Source organism: Artibeus jamaicensis, unplaced genomic scaffold (assembly GCF_021234435.1).
Source record: "Artibeus jamaicensis isolate MK-2021 breed Jamaican fruit bat unplaced genomic scaffold, CSHL_Jam_final contig_700, whole genome shotgun sequence".
Lineage (NCBI taxonomy): Eukaryota > Metazoa > Chordata > Mammalia > Chiroptera > Phyllostomidae > Artibeus > Artibeus jamaicensis.
In genome coordinates this window covers 14094766-14115907 of record NW_026521930.1, presented here as the reverse complement: position 1 = coordinate 14115907, position 21142 = coordinate 14094766, and the positions used below count along the sequence as shown (strand labels likewise).

The 21142-nt window shown below is 39.5% G+C and overlaps 1 protein-coding gene across 1 annotated transcript in view; it reads right to left on the bottom strand.

Moving 5' to 3' along the window:
* RBFOX1 (RNA binding fox-1 homolog 1) overlaps positions 1-21142 on the bottom strand; it is a 1505061-nt gene that overhangs the window by 895495 nt on the left and 588424 nt on the right. The window lies entirely within an intron of this gene.

Below are 21142 nucleotides of genomic sequence, written 5' to 3'. Positions count from 1 at the left end.
TTTAAGCTGCTGGAGTTTATTTTAAGAGTTTTGCAAGACAGCAATCTCCATTTCTTATACATGTGCTTTAGTAAGACAAAACACTGCTTCTCTGTAGAGCACATCCTTAAAGAAAATCAATGTAAATGTTATTCTACTTCTCACCTCTTTTTCCCTATAAAACTAAACACTCTAAAACACAGGCACAGCAAACTCCATTTCTAAAGATTTTATAAGTTAAACAATCCAAGGAAGTTACATGAAAAAAATCCCCTTTGAGATATGAAAGTGTTCATATTGAAACAAGATTGAACAGATAGCAGAAGGGAATACGGTACAATATTTGATGAAGAGAAGTAATTATCATTTATGAATGAGGAAGCTCAATGTTTTCCTAAATTACTCAAATTAAACCTCAAATAAATATTTGAAGTTCCCCATATAATTCAGCTACAATGAAAAATTGAATCTCATTACCTTTGGATTTACATCAACCTTAATTTCAAAGATTACAGTTATTACGGAAAGGATGAAAAAGCATTTTTCAGTAGGAAGAAAATGAATTGAAGTTTCAGTATAAAAGAACACTCATTGCATATTATACAGAATGTATCATTTTAAAACTTTCTTCCAAAGAAAATCTTTAAGAAAAACTCATGGATAGTTTCCTTAGCTCAGAGGTTAAAATGTGTGATATAAATATCAGTTGTTTAAAGAAGTTATTGTTATGAGTATATAATGGTGGTGTATATAGATATTGCATGCCTCACTTTTAGCTGACCTATTACATAAACCAGAAGTGATTAGTCACTTTACAAAATAATTCCCCACTCTACAAAAATATTCAGCATAGGATTTCATTTAATAATGAGCTCCCCAGTGTATTCTACCTGTAATTTAAGTCAATTTTCACCTTTTTTTCTGTACGATATCGCCGCAAGCTGGGTACACCTCTTTGTGGATGCATGTGCACACAGGGTCACACACCAGACTGCTATGTGTACCTCTGGACATCTGTCTAAGAGCTTATTCAGTGGGATTACCAAAATAATAGTCGGCTGGTCACCACTTTCAGCACGGCCATTCTCCTCCCACAGCTCCATGGCCACATTGGAGATGTTCACCCGAAGCCCCCTTAGATTTCAAGAAGGGAAAACAAACACAAGGAGAAAAAACAGGCCCTCACAACAAAGACGAAAAGACATGTTGCTTATTTTTGCCACTCAATGGAGCAGACTCACAATTGTTAAAACTATGTAAGCAATGGTTCCTCAGTCATTTAACAAATATTTATTGAGCACCAACTGCATGACACACTCTATACCAGTCTTCTACCAGGATATTCTTCCTGAGGACAGGAAAGAAATACAAGACTTCAAGAGAAAATATATTTAGATCACACATCATTCTATAACTCATCCTTACAGACTCATAATAGGTGTGCTAATCTCTTAAGAGCTCTGAGAAATTTTGCAGTAAAGAAATGTATCTGATCCAATAATTACCAAACACATTTAATTGTGCCACTTGATTTTTTCTTTTTAATATACTTATTAACATCCACTGTGACAAGCATTTGCTAAAATATCAGTCATCTAAAAGGTATATGTATATATTTAAATCATTTTTTATTTTTCAACTACAATTGACATGCAGCATTATAGTAGTTCCAGATGTCCACCCTGGTGACTAGCATTACATAACTTGGGTGATCATGCTGACAGATCTCATGCCCGTGTGACAGCATACGTAGTTATTACCATATCACTGACTATACTCCCTGTGCTGTGTTTTACATCCCTGTGATTGCTCGTTCTGGCTCACTCATCGGGAGCCTTCCTGGTTTAATACCAAATCTTTTCATGCAGCTTTTCGGAATGCCTACATATTGTTTTTATTTTATTTTTAAATTTTTCTCTCCAACATATACTTCTACCTGAGTGACCACTTTGGCTTTATTTGTGAAGCATATGTCCCCCAAACTCCTGGCAATAATTCTTTTGGTCCTACTCCTCAGGAATGCCTTCTTTCCCATCCTGCCTTATAGTTCCCAGGGCTCCAGGGGTGGGCATATAGACCAGGTCTGTCTCATTAGTGTGTCAATCAGAGTGACTGACACAGGGGAAAACCCATGTCCCAAGTTGGTCAAATAAGAGGCAGCTCCAGAACTTCGTATTTATAACTGTTAGCACTATAGTTGGTGGGAGGATATGATGGAGCCTTTGGCTCCTGGTAGCCACCTTGCTATTATGTGGAGGAACAACTGCAATTACAAAGCCAACACAGAGAAAAGCAGAGACAAGATATGGTGTGTGGCTCTGTGGGTTAATCTGTCTCAGGTAATAAAGATGCCCTTGATAAACAGCATATCTACAGGAACAACTTTGAAGGGATATGACTAAAATACAGGGTCCAGCACAAATAATGCTCCTTTTCTATCACAAAATATTTTATTACAAAATCATAAGCATACAACTGTGTAACATAACAATATCACACTCAAGCACATCTTATGACATTTTAGGTGAAATGTTCAAATTAAAACTATAAATTATTACACCCATATTATTATCCTACCAACCACACTCGAGCAGGCCTTACACTTCTGTACTTTGGAATTTCCATGGGCTAGGTTTTCTTCAATAACATTTTTCATTTGTGTCCAAAATAAATTGTGCATGTTTAGCCTAGAGAAGCCAGTCACCTTGTCTCTCTATAATGGAATTTGGATGAGAAATCTGCATGTAATCTACATAATGAATCTGTGCCAAATCCAAATGGTGGATAATCTCTTAATTTTTTGTCAAGATAAATAGGATAGAAATTTGATTCATGTCCCAGCCTCTACTCTAGATTAGCAGACAGTGGAGAATTGTACAATAGACAGTATATCAACAATATAATATAATAGCAGCCAAGCCAAAAAGGGATCTCTGTTAGGGGCACAAATTCCAAAGAGAGCAGATGCATTATAGTTGCCTCCCTGTGCCAATTTTTCTGCCATCCCATATCCCCTCTGACTGCAGCAAGGGGAGGCCTCAGCTCTTGAGGACTCTTGTGAATGTTGAGTCCACTCGGGGAGTTAGGAATAGTTCCCCATCTCAAGGTCCTTAACCACACCTGCAAAGTCCTCTTTGCCATGTAAGGTGACATAGCACAGGTCCCAGGGATTAACAGGGCATTGGAAGGGTGCATCACTCTGCCTGCCACAGTCATTTCACACTTGTGTACTTAAGGCATCTCAGATAATAGGGACACACATTCTCTCTTACTTCTTAGGGCTGATCTAAAGGGGATGTGAAATGTCTGAGTATAATGCAACTAATGGGATACCTACTATGCAGCATTTATTTAGAATACGTTTTTCCAGACTTGGGTGGCAGCCATAAAAATAAATTAATATGGAAACCAGATGCACCAAGGAGGTAGAATCAATAGGTCTTGAAAGTGACAAGTAGGGATTTGAGGACAAGGGAAGGTAGAAAGGGAGGAAGAGGCGTGCAGAGGGACAGCCAAATAAGCATTCTTGAGAAATCTGTTCCATTTACTGTGGGCCTATAGTTCCCCCACCCTGTCCCTTCTCCAGCCTCACCACAGACACATGCGGTTGTTCTGGGAACCACAGGAACCATTTCACAGGGACGGGAAATCCTCCTCTGCTGGGAGTGACATCCGTCCCCCACACGGCTAAGAGCAGACTCTTTCTGATACAAAGACACAGTTGGGAGATTTCTATCCGGAACTCTATAATCCATTTTACTTTCCCTAACATACAGCAGTGGGAAGTGGCATCTTCATGTTAACAATCAGAGCAGACACAATGTAACATGAATAACAAAATGACTGGATGCTGCATGCACTGGTACTTGTTTCCACCCTACAAACAGGAAAACATTTTGCTCCATGATGATCCCAACCAACCTCATCACAGGTTGACAGGTTTAGCTGGAGGTGAAAATGAAAACCCAGCCTCGCCAGTTTTGTTTCAGAGCCCAAAGGGGGAGGGTCCAGCCATGGAAATATATAGGCAGGAAAAGGGTGGTCTGGAGACAGTGCATTTTGCGGCTCATTTCATGGCTCTTCTGCAGTCAAGAAAAACAAACTTGAAATATCTTGGAGTTCTAAATATCTTTATTGGTTCAGCCAGTTACTTAGATGGTAACTGGTTGAAAACAGAGGTTTATGGTCACAACCAATTAATCAATGAATCTCTCTCTGCCTGGTCTTGCTTACTAATGATGCATCAGATCACCTTAGTGGTTACAGTTTCAAAATGATGATTTTTGATGTTTTATCTGTCTTTCACTACATACCATTTTTTTAAATAAGTGGGTTTATTTTATTTTTTTCTTTAATGTTACACTATCTTAGGCAATGTCACTCTGTATTTTAAATAGCTCTAGGCTTTTAAAATGTGATGATTTTTCATGTCATTTTATGTCAATAAAACAGATTTGTGAATTATCTTTTATAGAGAGGCATATTGAATAGATGATGTTATCACTCTACACTTTAAAATGTGCATATTATCATTATTTCTCCACATCACAGAATTCCAATAAAACAAAACAAAATATCTTGTTAGAGAGTAATGTTACTTAAAGTAAACTGCTGATGAATTACCATGTTTTAAGCCATGGGTAATATAACATGTATTAAAATCCTCATAAGCTAGAGGCTCAAATCTAAGAATGCCTCCTAAGCATTTTTATTTGTCATGGGTAATTCCCTACAGGGAAAATAAAAGAAGATATTAATAAATAAATAAGGCAAGGTTTATTTTCAAAAGATTACCCAAAGAAGATTAACATGTTTATAATCAATACCCAAAACTAATTTTCTATCAGCTTGTCCGTATGCTCTGGGGACCAGTCTCACACATCAGAGTTGCTGATTCTTAATTGACAAACACTTGCACACACTCAAAAGCACAGCACAAAACAACAGCATTCAGAAACGAATCACTCCGTGCAAGAAGCAGCTTATTGCCCTTGCTCGGGAGTTCTGTGCAGTGAGTCTTCTCCCTCCAGGAAGGCAGAGAAATAAAACAGCTGGGCTTTCGGTTTATTTTCATGTTGTGAGAGTTGCAATGAGGAACCAAACAGAATGTGAATGATGGACATGTCACCAAAGTACTTCCAGAGAGTTTTCATGACAACTGTCCCCAGCGAATATGTCTATATGCAGGAAGATATCAACCACAGAAACCTTTTGATATCACTTATAATGAACATTGGCCATGGACAGGCTGGGGCACTGTTAGGAAAGATACATCCCTGATAATCATCTCTTTCATAATAGTAAAATTATTTTGTGCGTTAAATAAAATGTATTTCAATGCATGAGTGTAAGTTACCATTTAAAAGTTGAAACTTTTTCTTTTTGTAAAGGAAAGCATTATCCATAACCCACATCTAATAAGTCTAGATTTTCATTAAAATAAGTAAGAAGTAGGTGTGAGCTCTCCATACTCTCTCCCCCCCTCTGTTACTGCAACCCTGCAGACTCACTTAAAACATAAGTAAAGCTATATAAAATAGAAGCACCCTGAACTGGCATTTTCCCTTGGAAGCTAACTGCCTCGAGAAGATGCAGGATGAGGTCTGTCAGGAAAACGTGCAACCATTGTTAAAGTAATGAGAATGCTTTGAACAACACCAGTGTAACCTGGCAGCCAAGGAGAGTGGACTGGAACGCACATATATGAATGATGACAACTTCACTGTACTAGTCAGTGGGGGCGGTAGATGCCATTGAGTGAGTGTGTGTACTGTGTGGTTGCTGCATTCAAAATGACTGAGTGAGTAGAGCAACAAATCTGCATCAAATTTTGTGTTAAGCTTGAACATTCCTCTCCAGAAACAATTTGGATGATTCAGAAGGACACAGCTTTGGGCAACTGGCAATTGGCAGCTTCATCATGACAATATGCCCACTCATGCATCACATCTTGTCCAGAGTTTTTTGGTGAAACATCAAATAAATCACCCAGGTAACTCAGCCACCCTACAGCCCAGATTTGGTGCCCTCCACCTTCTGGCTTTTTCCAAAACTAAAATCACATTTGAAAGGGAATATTTTTAGACAATCCATGAGATTCAGGAAAATATGATAGGGAAGCTGATAGCAATTGGGAGAACTGTGTGAGGTCCCAAGGTGCCTACTTTGAAGGGGACTGAGGTATCATTGGCCTATGTACAATGTTTCTTGTATCTTGTATCTTCAATAAATGTCTCCATTTTTCAAATTACATGGCAGGGTACCTTCCGGACAGACCTCGTATATGCACTGGGATTAGTGTGGAAAGAATAAATTTGCAAATGGTGAGCCTATGACATATCCAGTCATGCTGTTACTGTAGTGCAGACTAGCCTATGCTGATGAACACAGACTATCCCCTGACTTTAACCCAGGAATTCAAAGGAATGTCAATTCTAATGTGAGTTTCTGTGGGTGCCCCAGGTCACAGAAATGTCTTTCTTCTGTAAGTGTGATTCTTTTAGAAACTTGGTATCTGAAATTCTTATAGGTTAATAATTCAGAGATTTGTGAAACAAATTTAGCGAAGTTTCTCCATAATGTCATATATTTGTTTGTGTTTACATAATGAATATTTTAAAATCACATCATCATGAGCAGAATCTGCACACATACACACACACAGTATAAATCAGTTACATAAAACTATCCAATCAAACACATTTCTTGGGAGATCGTTTATCATTGTCATGGGCACTCAAAACGCAAGAGAGTAACAGCAGTCTAGAGAATGTTTAAGAAGAACATGAACTCTGTAGCACCAATAATTTTCATGGGACTCTTGATGTGTGAAGAGTGCATAGGAAAAGGGTATGAAGGAGAAGACTCGGGGAAAAGGACTGAGCTGCTGGCTGGCTACATCACAGGAAGCTTACACTCACATTGTTTCCTTAGACTTTTAAAAGAAAACAACTGCCTTTGTGTCTCGGCATGGCAAGGAGAGACAGCAGCCCTCTTTAGGATAAGCTATCAAGTCATGTTGTCTCACACCCCCTTTGAAGAGTGTGCTCACCCCTTTAGTAACTGGAAATGTTCCCAAGATGTATATAATTTCATGGATGGGAGAACACCAATTTCACAGAACTTAAATGGCAAAACCATGTAGTGCTTAAATTATGCAAAAACAAGCTGTGTCCAGGTGGAAGGGAGGCCTGAGCAAAGCAGGCCTGAGCCATGTGGTCCTTGGGTGTGTTCTCAGTTCTGTGCAACCAGAAGGCCCACAGGGCTTCCAGAAGCATCTAAGGAGTGAAAGGGGAGGGACTGAGGCTCAGAGTAAACTGATGGGATTCTGCAATGTCCCCTTTGACAAGTAGCCGTGGGGCTGCTGTGAAAGCCCCCTGGCCACCACTCAGTCTGGCCTGAGACCTACCTGAGGGACACCCTGGCTGCTGGAAGAGCAGGTCTGCGATGGCTGGGAACCAGCCCAACGGTTCCTAAGGGATATTCGTTCCTCATGTTCTCCCCATTCACTGCGTGCAGGGAGTGACCACGCCCACCGCTGCGGCTGTGGGATTTGAATGAAATAGCGCAGCTGGCGCGTGCACAGCCCAGGGTGCAGCCTGCGACACGTTTTCAAAGCACATTCTTACTGAGAAGTGACATCTTTTTTCAAACACCAGAGAGAACCTATTTCTCCCACGCCGGAACCAACCTAAGTGTACAAAAATAGAGGAACAGCTTTTTCTGAAACTAGAAAATATTCATATAACAAAAGAAAAGAGGAATCCATTAAAATGGTGGTATTTTTAGGAAAAAAATTTATTTAGGAAGCAGATGGTTTCGTGATGTAACTCAGACACAACAATGAGTGAATGCTATTTGTTAAAATTATAGGTGATTAGGAAAAAACAGATACAGAAAAGCACCAAACTGTTAAAGCTGTTTGTTATTCCCGTGTTAGCCAAGACTAACTTACTTTCTTGTACTTTTCTATATTTTTAAATGTTCTACAATGCACATATATTTTTGTAATTAGAAATGATATTTAGTCTTGGTTCATTTTTTAAAGTATGATTAAAATAACCTGTGAGTGCTCCCTCTATCAGTATTGAATTAAGATCACGTATTGCTAATGTAATCCTCAGAAACAGGTCCCCACGTTATCCATACATGAAGGAGGCCGCATAGGAAAGGAAATGACGAGGGGGCCAGGTTGGAATCTCACCTGTAACTTTTTTCATCATCATGCAATTTTAGGCAATTTACCCCCTGTTTCTGAGACTCAGCTTTCTTCCCCCATGAAACGGTACTAAACTTACCAGTTGCACAGGTCAATTCGAAGATTACCCTAAGTACAAACAGAAAATGTATAAAGTGACTCTGGTACTTACGACGTACCTACTGAGAACATACCAGGTCCTTTCACATTAAGCTTTTCTCACTCGAAGAACAAAGGGAGCAAGCAGAGGACAACTCATGCTTTAAGGAATTCTTTTCCCCCAGCCTACCATGTTTCAATTACTTTGCCGGCCAGTTAATGGCAATTCATTACAGGGGGCTTAGCCATCATGTACAAATTTAAGCCAATCTTTAATTTCTTTCTCTACGGTTCCAGATCAACGTCTGGGACACTGATAAAGAAGCCTGCTCCAGATCACGTGACTGTCCCCTAATCTTACCCAAAGAGTCTGCTGGATTCCTTTTCAAGGACAGAGAGGGTTCCTGCCCTAGAAGTAATTGAGAGCTCCACGCCTCCTTCCCTCCCCTGCAGCAATTTCTAAGATGGCACAAGCTGATGATGTTTGCAAGACTTCAGTTCAGGGGGGTTGCCTCGGCCAGCAATTGATTGCATCTTTATATTCTCTCTCCTCTGATACTTAAACCAGGGGGAAGGGATGAAAACATCTGCCCTCAATGGTTGTTCAGGAAAATTACAAAATCAAAAAGTATATAAATGCCTACCTGTCTTGCTTTTAGCTAATTACTGAAACAGTGGCCAGCACTGGGAAGCTTTTTCTTTGTTGTACACTGCCATCTTCTGGCCACACGAGCCTCTACACAGCAACCACGGGTTCCCTGCTGAAGATTACTCATGGACATTTGCAGGTGAGTTTAAAACCAGCTCTTAGGACGGAACTCTACAAACAGGCTAAAGCCCTGGAAACAACAGGAAATTCAATTACTGTCTCTCTGTTTAAATACACGGCACGCAGACAAGAGAAATGGTAGCAAGTGTAAAGTGCTCAGGATGAGATGGTCATAACTGGGTACCCTTCCTTATCTCCCCCAACACTGGGGCAAGGCCAAGTAACCTGAAGGAAACCGGGGACAGGTCTGAGCAGACACCTACTTACTACATGACAGATGCTTTCACACATATTACCTCGTTCCTTCTTACAACCCTTTCATGCAAGGAGGAGCATGGTCGCCCTTTTACTGAGGCTTCCAAGTTACGAAATGCATCAAGGGCAACTTCCTGGTGGCAGGAGGATAGAACCCAGGTGTGTCTGGCCAGGAAGCTCCAGCTCCTGTGGTCATTACCTGAGCCTCACCACCCCTCAGGCCTGTCTGTACCTGCACCTGGGTGTGCAGACCTGAGGGTTTACTGTCACCTTAGACCTGACATGATCCTCTTGGTTTGTGCAGCTTGCACACACACACCCATATGTGTGTGTATAGATATATCTGTGTATACACATATATATGTACATGCACACATACATACATAAATGTATCCATGTGTATTATATGTCTGTAGCTATTGATCTTTTTTTTGCTAAACTATTTGCAGGTAAGTTATAGATATTTCACCCCCAAATATCTTATTAGCATTCATGTCCTTAATAAGAACAGTTTCCTATATTACCACAATTCTGTTATCACACTGTAGAAAATAAACTTTAATTCCAAATTATAATCAGATATCTTATATCTAGTGTCATATTTAAATGTCTCAATGGTCATTTAGAGCACAGGTGGCAAACATAAGGCCCCTGGGCCGAATCCAGCCCTCCACCTTGTTTTATCTGGCCTGGAACCTCCTTTCAACCCTGTGAGGAGTAGTTACACTTATACCATTTTAAAAATGGCATTCAGCCCTTTGAAGGCAACTTTGAGGCTGATGTGGCCCCAGGTGAAAAAAGTTTGACACACCTGATTTAGAGGCTTTCCAAAAATAACCTTAGCATTGACTTTGACTGTTATGCCCTTTTTTGTTTAATTTAGAACAGCCCTTTGTTTCCTCCCAGCTCTTTGTTTTCATAACATTTTAACACAAGTTACCTGGGTAATGTCCAGTGAAGAAGAATGGTTCACTATTTGACTCTTTTGTCATTAAATACTATTAAGTTGAAGTAGAGTCTTGGTGTCTGCTTATGCCCATTCCTCTGCTAAAGGCAGCCCCTCAGGCTGAGAACTGTCTTAGCCCCAACACACCCTGCTGTTTAGACCAGGGCATCTGAGTGGGGCCTGGGCACCCTCACTGGGCCTGATGCGGCCTATCAGTCCATGACATACAGCTCTCATCATTTGTTTTTTGAATCTTTTAATCTTTCTTTCTCCCTTTCTTTCTTTCGATTGTGGCACTTTTCCCCCATTTCTCTTTTTGCACTCATTTTACCTTTTTTATTTGTCTGTTTGTCAAACCATTTACAAGTTGTAGAAATTTCACCCTGAAATGCTTTATCATGAAATGAGTATTTCCGTTAGCAGCAGAACTAATGGAAGCATTCTTTTACATCAGTGATTCTCAGCCAGAGACAATTTTGCCCCCCAGGGAACATTTGGTCCAAGTTTCTAGTGACATTTTGAGCTCTCACGACTTGAGGAAAGGGGGATGCTATAGGAATTCAGTGGGTTGACACCCAAGATGCTGCTAAACATCTTACAATGCACAGAGCACCCATCTACAACAAAGAGTGATCCGGTCCAAAACGTAAATAATGCCAAAATGGAAAAGCCCTGTTCTAAAAATATTATTATTAAACACATGAGTGATAAATACATTTAAAATGTAACCATCATTTAATACATTTCTAATTTTCTTTTTCCAGTAATTACACACAGAGGGGCAATCAGGTGTAAAGCCTGAAAACAGCTGTGAAGGGTGCCTCTAGTGGCAAGTTTGGGGACCTGCACCTGAAAGCTACATTTTCCCTGTGTAGATAACATACAGCTGAAATTCAGTATCTGAAAACACAAGCAGAAAGCCCCGATTCTGTTGTGTTGTTATTTGCTGTTTTCGCTTTTTAATCACCCTAATCTTAATGCACAAATGGTGTAATTCAAATTTTAAGAAATCCATCCTCAAGGCGCAGGAATTTCAGGACATCCCAGGAGGAACTTTAAAAGGATTCTATATTTGCTCTTTGGAGAAAACCTTTTTTCTCCAAAAAGGAGAAGTAGAAAATAGGTTACAGCAAAGATTTCTGAGTCAGGAAACCAGACGTATTTGTGTAATAAGCTCAAAATTTGGAAGAAGGAATAAAGGTTTTTTTTTTTTTAAAAAGGACAGATAGTGATATCAACACTTGTGTTAAGGAGCACGCTTCACTTTTTCCGAGTACAATCCTGGTGAACTGCACAGAGGACTCAGTAAATGTTTACAGGATTGATTGTCCAAATAGCACACTTCATCTCCTGGACAACCTGGTTAAGTAGAAAGGACAGCTAATATCTCCACCTTACATATATGAGAACGTACATGTGTGAGAGGTAATTTATGATGTTGACATTATCAATGTCTAACATTTAATACATTACACCAAGACTCTGTCTGTTGGTAAAATTACTTGGTTGTGTAAGCATGTGGAGGGGACAGGCATTAAGATTATGTGGTTTTTTGCCTCTTTGTGCCTTGAACTAATGAGCTAAATTAACAATTTGTTATTTTATTTATGCTCTCACATGACTATTTCAGGAAACGAAAATACCCTAGATGTCACAAAGTCATCACAGAACTACTTCTGCTGCTAAATCTGGTGATACCTCTGAATCCTTCTCAACACAGTTTGCTGGGCAAAAATTATTGTTTGATTAAAGTTTGCTATCAAGATGAGAAGCAAAGACTTTTTTTTTTACCGAGACAGGATACAAAATAGACTTCTACTTACTCTGAGATTAGGACAGAAACATGAAGTTTTCTATGAACTATGTCAAAAGTTACTCAGGCCCAATTACTATGCAGCTCCATTTGCATTTATATTGTGATCTTTGTATAAGCATTGATCTAATTCTGTGCTCACCATGGTAGCTGAAACAGCAGAAGGTACTTCATTAATGTTTTGATTAGGAAGCTTGGGATGTTTGCTGAATGAATAGCTTTCAAAGTTAGGTGGCCACCTACCAGCCTCTCTGCCTTACAAAGATTAAGGGAATATCTCAGCCACAATCACAGCAGTTGTTCTTGTTACACATTACCTGTACTCCTGTTAATGGTCAACTTGATTTTGACATTAGAAAAGTACAATGAGAGGGTAAAGTCCAAATATTATTTTAGAAGAAAACCCAACTCACACTATCCTCTAGAAGGTCAAGGAAATGAATGAAACTAGTAGTAATAATGATAATTCTACCACTTATTGAGTACATACACAGCCTCATACTGAGCACTATCCTCTTTAAATTATCAGCCACAATCCTGTGTGATCCTATCTTCTCACCCCATTTTACAGAGAAGAAAAATAAAGTTCTGAGAAGAGAATTAACTTTCTCAAGACCACATTGTGATGAAGTAGCAAACCGTGTTGAATTCCATCATAGTCAAGAGTCTAAATGTTGAATCACTCACTCTGTGTTGCCTCTCAAGAAAAACAACAATGCTGATTTAATAAACTTCAGGAAAGCATGAAGTAAATAAATCTCAATCAAATGTGAAAGAAAACAAACTGCTGAAAACTGGGGTTTTATGAAGACAGTCCCAGTACTTGTTTAACCTCTCTCTCTAATGAGTTAGCCATTAACAAATAGAACTTGAAAGCAGAAAGGAAATGGGCGCAGTTGCATATATTCGTAAAAAGACTTTTTCCTCACACAGCACTCTGGGGTCCTCTTAGATGGTTAGTTAGGACTCATCTGAGTCCACTCTGCATAAGCATTTCAAACTTTTGAGCAAAGAAAATCCTCAAAATACATTCCTTCCTTTCCAATCCATGAGAACTTAGCATAAAAAGATACAGCGGCCACTTCCTGGAAGGGAGAGGTACCATTGTAAATATTTCCCCATTGGTAGCAAAGGATTCCAAATGCTGTATGCACAGGTCCCTCATGACCAGGAAGCATCATTTTTGGAAGGGCTAGGAAGGGAAACTGAGCCCCAGAAATGAAGCAGTGCAGTTGATGTCCAGAACAAGCAGCGACAAATCTCCCCTTTGCATCATTGGTACAAGGTGAACATTACCCAAACTTCAGTTTATTTGCTCATCAGCTTCACTGTTTTTGTATTATACACAGGTCACCTTTACAATTATCAAGTTATTAATTCTCTTTAAAATGATTCTTTTATGCTTCAGTAAAATTTAAAACACTATTTTATATCACCACCAAAACTGAAAACCTGTCTAATTTTCCATAAATAGATAGAGACTATCACACTAAATGGGTTGAAAACAGCCATGTTTCTTAGTTGTTAAATTCTGGCTGAATATTTTGTTTGCTGAAAGCCCTCTCTCTATTGAAAAAAATTAGCAAGGGTTATAAAGATGTTAGAGACATAATAGTAACACAGAGAGATGTTCTCTTTGACATTCAAAAAACTAAAATGGGTTTGAAAAGGAAATTATATTCTCGCTTTATGATTCAATTACATTAAATAACTAATCCATGCAGCACTCAAAATGACTTCGTCTGAGAATGGTGGAATACAAGGTATATAGACTTGGAAACACTATATAAACCACCAATCTCTCCAGCATCCGGATGAACTACATAACAAACCTTATCAACTATTCACATCAGTGATTCACTTGGAAAGCCTTCAGTGGGGGAAGATGTCAGCATTTCTTGAAATCCATGGGTCAGAAACTCCATACTGAGATACACAGGGATTCAAGGGTTCCTACCTCAGCTCAGCGTACCTTCCATCTCAGAAGTGCCATTTCCCAAATGCACGCCATCAAGGGAAACTCTGGTACACAACCCTTTCTCAAAATGGAAACACTTTTGTTATCAGAAACCCTCCAAAGAGAGCTCTCAGATCCTTGGTTTCTCTTTTAAAAGACGGGGTTGCCTCACACCTGTGCTACCCCATATAGAAGCCACCTGTGGTTACTCAGTACTCAAAATTGAGTTGCTCAAATTGCCCAAATTGAGGTATCCTGCAAGTGTGAAATGAACACCACATATTGAAGACTCAGTATATATATATGTTAAGTATATAACATATATCTTAAACATTTATATTGTATATATGTTAAAATGATAATGGGCATATAGGTTAAGTAAAATATATTATTAAAATTAATTTCATCTGTTTCTTTTATCGCTTCATTGTGGCTGCTTCAACATGTAACATTATGTGTGTGGCTTGCAGTCTATTTCTGTGGGGTTAGATGGGAGGTGTCTATTGGGTTAGGTCAACGTTAGACACTCTCTGTGGCTCCTTATGGATGACCTGTCAAATAACATATAAAAACCATTCCCTAAAGTCACAACAGACTATGAAAATAGGTCCTTCAGTTTTATGAAGGAAACTTGCTGGTAGATATTTAAAAAGCTTTCTTATCTCTGTTCAGTCCTCCTCTATATTAATAACCTGACAATGATGTCAGAAGATAAATAGCTCACTGTCTTTAAAGTTAGAAAAGAGGGGACAGATTTCACAGCTCATATGAGTGTGGATAAAGCGATCCAATTTTGGAGCAGTCCAAACTTCTTCCCTAATCAAAAATGTACTTTTAATGAAATTCTATCTTTGATTGAAAGTGTAAGGCTGTAATGAACCACTGGGTCATTACTCTGCTTCTGGGCCTAATTTTTATTTATTCCAGGTCCCTGATGTTTTTTATATGAAGCATTTAATTTATGCTGGATATTTAAAGCCTTCTCTTTTGGATCTTTTAATATAGGTTGCCTTTCAGGGCAGTAAGTCTGTTTTGAACTTATAGTAACAAAATAAAGTCACTTATGTTCCATACATCTGTGTTTTCATATGTACTCGTACAGGTCAAATGTTACAACAGGGACTTAAATACTGTGAGTGTATTGGTTGCCCTGAATGATGCAGTATCTGGGAGTAGCTAAAAATGAATGGTCTTTGGGGTTAGGCAAACCTCAGCTGTCATGGTAGCCTCGCTACCTACTCATTGTATGAGTTTCGAACATTCATTTAATACTTCCAGAATTCCATTTCATCGTCTGAAAAAAGCTATCTACTTTTTAGGCAGGCATGCAGATTAAATGAATCATGCTTATAAAGCACTGGTCTTCTACATAGAAAATATTAGTACTTGAAAATAGTTGTTACTCTTTTTGAAGCCTATTACTCTTTTGATTCTGGGCAGAAAAACAGGTTATCTGGAGAGTGTCTGGGTGCTTTTTTCCCCCAAGGGCAAAGGTCTAGGTCAGGCCCTTGCACTTTCCCTCTGGGCTCCCCTGACCTTTTTATTTACTGTTGATAGTTTACCTAGGGCAGGACCCACCTGGAGAAGTGCTACAGCTGTGAACAGAAAGGGCTCAGGACTTCCCAGGTTTGTAGGCCAGAGGGATTGTATTGTGTCTCCACTTCACCTTCTTCCCCACACCTTTCAGATCATGGCAGGCCTTCCTCGGAACGTTCAGTAACTACAGTTCTCACCTCTTAGACCACTGTTCTTAAGCCTACCTGCATAACCTTCCTGCCTGCACTCAGGGCTCTCCACATCTGATCCCAGGCCACCTAAAGAAGGAACTGTGCGTGCACAAGCGCATGTGATATGTATGCACCTGCGTGAATATGTGTGTGTTTTCTCCTGTGCAGCATCCTTCCATCTACTTCTGAGGAAACCATCCTTGCCTCTCATCAGTTTTCCTTTTGGAGACCTCTCTCCTCCTATTTCCCTTGGAATTTGTGTGGAGCTAACACTTGTCCCAAGTTCCAGGGATGCACATGGCATGCAGGCCTGGCCACAGACAGCATCCCATACCCACAGGGTCAGGAACTGGTTCAGCAATGGACACAGGACCCAAGCCTGACCCAGCCTAGGGCTGTGTCACTAAATGGGTCAAAAGTGAGTCTGGAATTGATCTTTGGAGCCATTTTGCTTCACTTGGGAAGAGTCTACCTGAAATTAAGTCAACTCCAAGATGAAAGAACCCAAAGATGGAGACAGGCATAGTCCTGATGACATGTTTGGAGCACCTGGATCTAGTCAAGCCTGAAGCCAGCAGCCCTGGATTTTCAGATGTGGGACTGCATTGGTTCCTAGGGCTGCTGTAACAAATCTCTACCACCTGCGTGGCTTCAAACAGCAAAAATATTTTTTCTCCCAGTTGTGGAGACTTAGAAATCTGCAATCAAGGTGTCAGCAGACCCATGTTCCCTCTGAAGGCTCTAGGGAAGAATCCCTCCTTGTCTCTCCTATCTCCTCAGAGCTTCAAGTAACCCTTGGCTTTCTTTGGCTTGTAGTTCCATTGCTTCTACCTCTGCCCCTGTCACCTCGCCGCCTCTATTTTCTGTATCTACACATCCGAATCTTCTTCTCCTTTCTTTTATAAAGACACCAGTCACTGGATTAGTGCCCCTTGACCTGCAATCCAGTATGACCTCATCTTAACTTGATTCCATCTACAAAGACCCTGGTTCCAAATAAGGCCATGTCCACCAATACTGGAGGCTGGCATTTTCAATACACCACTTGGAAGGTTATTATTCAACCCATTATATAAAGTTCATCAATTACAGTTTTAGCTTAAGCTAATTTGAGTTGCATTTCTATTACAAAGAGGAGAGCTGAATTTCTCACTTCTTTCCTAAAATAATCGTAAAATACTATGTCCTTAATATGTCCCTAAAGGAAGGAATTCTGTTCATTGTCCGTCCCTTTCTAGACCCCCTTTTCTTTGTACTCTATGTAGGCAGATACCTTCTAGCTGGGCTCATCTTCCAGGGCCCACCTGCTATGAACCTTCTCCAGTAACTTCTTGTTTCTCCTCTAAATTCTATAGCTACTGTTACCTCCCTCACTGGCCTGGCTATTATCACTCTCTGTCCAGAGTTGCATGTTGGCCTTTTATGTAAATATAAATATCTCATCTCTGGGATGGACCATAAATTTCTGCCTTTGCATTCATTCTTAGCCTCTTCTCTGCCTTAGGCAAAATAAAGAGCCCAATATCTGCATCTTCTGCCTTTGTTCTATTCACATCTTCTATGGGTAGAATGGTGCCAATTACATTGGACAGAGAAATCTACTTTACTGAGTCCACTGATCCAAACGCTGATCTCACCTGGAAATTCCCGCATAGACACACAAATGAGTAAGGTGTGACCTGGGCATCCTTTGGCCAGTCAACTTGACACATAAAATTAACCATCAGCATGATTTGCTTTCTAATTCTCAAATCATAAATTAATGAAATTATGTTTAAATATTAAAAAAATTTTTTTTCTCATGCAAATTTTATACATATCATAGTCAGAAGCACATGCATCCCTATAGGATGTATTTTTATTCAGCATTATGTCTATTTTTAGTCTTTAGACCTCTTACACAACCCATTAATTATTTTTAACAGCCATGTAATAATTCAGTTTGATCTGTACTCAGTTGAATAAGTCATTCCCTTAAGATTGTGCATTTAGGTTATTGTCAATCTTTTGACATTACAAATAAAGGAACACAACTATTTCTGTTTACATGGCTTTTTGTTTCAATTAAAACAAAATATAGTTATAAGAAAAATTCATAATAATTTATAGGCTTAAGATTTCTATCAAAGGAATAATTAATTATCTGCATGGATGTTCATAGATATGGGGATTCTGGTTTTTAACTGATTTTCACTAAATTGCAACAAAACCAGTAAAAAAAAAATGTAGAAGCCAGATCCATGGCAACCTAACCAGTATGGGAAGAGGTGATAGCCTCATTTTATGTTAATTGGCTAATTTAGTTGGTAGAAATGAGTACCTCACAGTGGCTTTAATTTGCCTGTTTGTATAGCTCTTGAGGACAGGTGTTCACCATGCTTTGGACTCCACAATACGTGGATTCCTTTGCATGAATTTTCAGTTAGTTCCTTAGTGATCACCCTCAGGCTTTTTTACTTTCCTATGAAAACATTCCTATCATAGGGACAAAACTAATATTTGGCAATGTGTGACATGATGAATTGGGTAAACAGAAAACTCAACCTGAAGAGATCAAATTAAAAAACTATATAGATTTTCATTGTTGCCAGTTAGGGTGCTATTTTCAGGGGATACAGAGTTGCACTTCAAGTTTTCAATGAGTTCTTGGACTTGCTTGTCTGTGTACCACAGGAACTGATACTTAATGGGCTCAGATGACTGAGAGAAACTGTGACCCTCCCTGACCGAGTCATGGATTGGCCGAGTCAATCCTGCTAGTGGACTCAGGATGCATTTGCTCCCCTACTCTTTCTCCCTGCACCAAAAGCCAGAACATCTTCAGCTTGAGATCTTTTCTACTCTTAAGAATCTGTCCTCCAATCCACTCCAGGAAACATTTTGGTTATAAAAAAACATATGAAAAATTTCTGGTCTGCCAGAAGATTCTGATAGCTTTTAGTTTGCAGCAGCCACAGTAAAAGATACTACATTTTTTGATGACGTTATGCAAAAATAAATTCTAATCTACCATTGGAAAAAATAGCTCTAGTAAAACACAACTCAGTATAAAGTGTGCATGGGCTAGTGTGTGTTTGCATGGGCACATGTGTGTGCACACAGTGTGTTTGCACATGTATGTGTGCATGTTGTTTCCACCCATCCTGACATTCTGCTGCTGTTGCATCAAGTTCCATCAAAAATCACTTCAGCGTCTAGCTGCTGAGATGGATGGCGTAATCCCTGGGTTTTCTGACCTTGATCAACACGAAGAAAATTTTCAGCTGAACTGTGCAAAAGTGCTGGGACCACATAAATCACATTTGGACAGGGAATGCTTTCTACCTAAAGCACAAAGTCGCCCAGCACATATCAAGAAGTGGGATAATAAAACACGCCAACTGGAGAGAAAAAAATAATTAACGCTTACTCCACTCATTATAAAGAGAACTGATGGCCAATTTTGTTTTTTAGAAGAAAAGGTGACAGAACTTCCCTAGAAAACTAGCTCTGCACTTAATTAAGCGTCTTCTAAATGCATTTTAATTCAGAATTTAAAGAAAGAAGTATCACTAAAAGTTGCACAAAAAGAATTTACTTGCTTCTTTTAAGTACAATAAATGACAGATGAAAATAATAGCTATAATTAATGGTATGAAAAATGTAAGCAATTTAGTCCCAATTAATACATGCGTGCAGAGAGATAACAAATATCATTATGAATAAATCACACTTTAAAAATTAAGATATCAACCCTGGCCAGGTAGCTCAGTTGATTGGGGTGTTGCCTTGGGTACCAGAACACTGGGCATTTGGTCCCTGGTCAGGATGTGTGTAGGAGGCAACTGATCGATGTTTCTCTCTCACATCTCTCTCTCTCTCCCCCCTTCCTCTCTCTTTAAAATCCTGAAACATATCCTCAATCGAACATTAAAATATAATAAAAACAAAATAAAATTGATGTATCAAAAATATAACCTTACCTATCTGAAGATGAAGTCAGGTAAATTATCACTAAAATGTATTCAACAAAGTAGACTTCTCAAGGGCTCAGGAAAGTGTGTTACACAGGCCTGATATAAGGCTGTTATGTGCTAAATTGCTTCCAAGTCATGCACTATCTATAAAAATACCAGCGCCTTGATAGACACAAATCTGTAACATAATAAGAAAAACAGGTGTGCCTAAAGGTAAAGACCACGCAGTGAATGCAACAGAAACATAAAGTGTCTGTCTCTTCTTCATCTTTGGGCTTAAATACAGAGCATTTGGAGTTTGTTTCACTCATCAGTTGCCAGATCCTCTGCCAGAAACAACCTATTCCTGGAGCACTCACTGTGACTCCCCCTCCTTTGCCCTTGGCAGGCATCACTAATCAATCATGCACACTTTCTAGTAGAACCCACATGTTAGACTCCTCATTAACACAGCATTCTATGCAGCCACTATCGATCTGCATTGACACCAGAGATTAAAGCTGTTTCCGATCACAGATTTACATGTTTAGCTCTTCCCTTCCTTCCCTGTGCACCTTCACCCAGATTGATAAGTACCTGCAGGGTACACAAAACCCACTGGAGACCTGGTATCTCCTTTCAGCTTTGTTATTTACTTTGTTGCTGACTTATCTGTTCCTAGATGTAACTTCTTTGATTCCACCAAAGATCTAAGAAACTGCAACAAGAATTAAAGAAGAGAAGGAAGGCAGCAAATATAAGAATGTTGTAACAAGGCAGCTTGCATTTATGGTGCCAAGGCAGGATGCTAAATCTCTAAAGTATATTAGCTTGCTGAACTGCACCATGACCCCAGAAATTACCCCCTCCCATTCTCTCCATTTTATATGAGAACTTAAGCATCTGACAGATTCAATAACCAGGAAGTGGCCAAGCTGGGATTTAAACCTGAGGGTTTGAGAATCCGGAGCTAAAGCCCTTAGTCACTCTGCTGTACCTGTGATTTATTAGACTAGCTTCCCAAAGCCAACTTCAAGGCTGGTTGGGAGGGTGCGTTAGACAAATGTCCTGATCTGCCTCAATAGCTCTTCACTGAACTCTCTGTGTTACATCTTGCCAACAGCACTGCTGAATGGGCCCAGCACCCCTCGTCTCCGTCAGAGGATAATTTAACTCCACACCACATCCATTTCGGAAGCTTTGCCCGTTTTTATGTGCCTTCCCCGTGCCCCACCCCACCGCCACCTTCAAATTTTCCTAAAATAAATGAAAGAGGAAAGTGTGACTATCATCTCATTTTCAAAGTTTCACAAAAAAGATAGCATATAAAATACAAAACATAAAAGGCAAGTGCAGAGACCCATCCTGAAGTAAGGAGCTCTGGGCTACAAAAATAACTCTCAGTCATGCAGAGCAGTGAGGCACCGACTAGAACCATGAGCCTTTTGATCTTCCAGAGGGCAGA